This window comes from Phytophthora parasitica (assembly GCF_000247585.1).
Source record: "Phytophthora parasitica INRA-310 unplaced genomic scaffold supercont2.6, whole genome shotgun sequence".
In the NCBI taxonomy this organism is placed as follows: domain Eukaryota; phylum Oomycota; class Peronosporomycetes; order Peronosporales; family Peronosporaceae; genus Phytophthora; species Phytophthora nicotianae.
In genome coordinates this window covers 334328-335650 of record NW_008648992.1, presented here as the reverse complement: position 1 = coordinate 335650, position 1323 = coordinate 334328, and positions in this window count along the sequence as shown.

The following is a 1323-nucleotide window of genomic DNA, read 5'->3' as shown; positions in this document are numbered from 1 at the left end:
TATACATTCGTTCTGGGTGGTTATGTTCGTGGTTTGGAGTTGTCTTGTGAAGCCAGTGAGCTGTCGCTGTCGAAGATAGCAACAGCCTATCTTGTGTACTGACGACTCGTGCAATTGTTTAAGTTTTAAAACGTCGAACACAATCACAATGTATTGCTTTACGTGGGTGCATTTCGGCCTAACTTATTGGCTTTGCAATGGAACCAGTATCGCGTCCGGTTTCCCCACTTCCATCTTCCATGGGGACCATCAAAGCAATCGTTCCTGTCGAGTATTGGAAACGAAATCGCCCCAGCAATAATAATCAGGTTGAAGTTGTCCACATGGCTACATTTACACGATGCTTCGAGTGACTCGAATCGAGTCAGAGCGTTGCTCTTGGTGAGCGTCTGTTGGTATTCGAAGCTGACGGACCGTCAGTGACGGTGGCAAGCAACAACGATTTTGGTTATCGTCTTCTCCATGATAATTACTGTCCGCGAAGACGACATCAGAACTCACGGCCTGTCGAGCACCTTGGTGCAAATCGATATAAATTTTGACTTGCTTTCTCACTTGATCTCACTTCCCAATTATTTTCGTGTAGAATCGGTCCAGTTGAGCTTCTAAAGAAGGAGTTCACCCTGACTTTAGCGACCTCATTGATTAAAAAAACAGTCTGATCATGCTTACCATGAAAGATGGTCGACAGCGACCTCCTCCACATACCGACAACTCGAATATTTGGCACGCCAGCCTGTTTTTCCCGTCGGATAGGCCGCTTGCAGTAGCCATCATTGCGCCAGTCGGGCAATCCAAGTCATGCTCATCATGATCCTAGCGATACACGACACCAGACAATCGCTGTCAGAAACACAAGCAACCTGCCGCCGCCGTATTGCCGCGTCAAGCTTCCTCCGAAAAAGACGAAAATTTTAACTTGAAAATTGGCAATGTCGCCAGTTTGGGTACACTCAACTCTCCCACCCATACAAATACTCATATAAATGTTCACCTAGCCCTCTTCCGAATAATCCAGTTTCTATCACAATCCCCAGTTCGATAAAGTCGCGCCAGTGCTCAAATTCTAACGGACAGCATGGTGCTTGCGTCCACTGCCTGGTGCTTCTCGGCGCTTCTGCTGGTGCTCAGCGCTGGAAGCTCGCGCGCTGCCGAGTGCACTGCGTTAACAGAGAACATCCTGACGTCTTCGGGCTGCCCCTCAGACTGTGACAGCAATCCGTGCGTGCTGTACTCTCCCTCTCAGGACGAATCCTGCGTCGAGCTGGGGGCGAGCGGCCCCTGCTACAGCGATGACGACTTCACGCTGCCCGGGACCTCCAC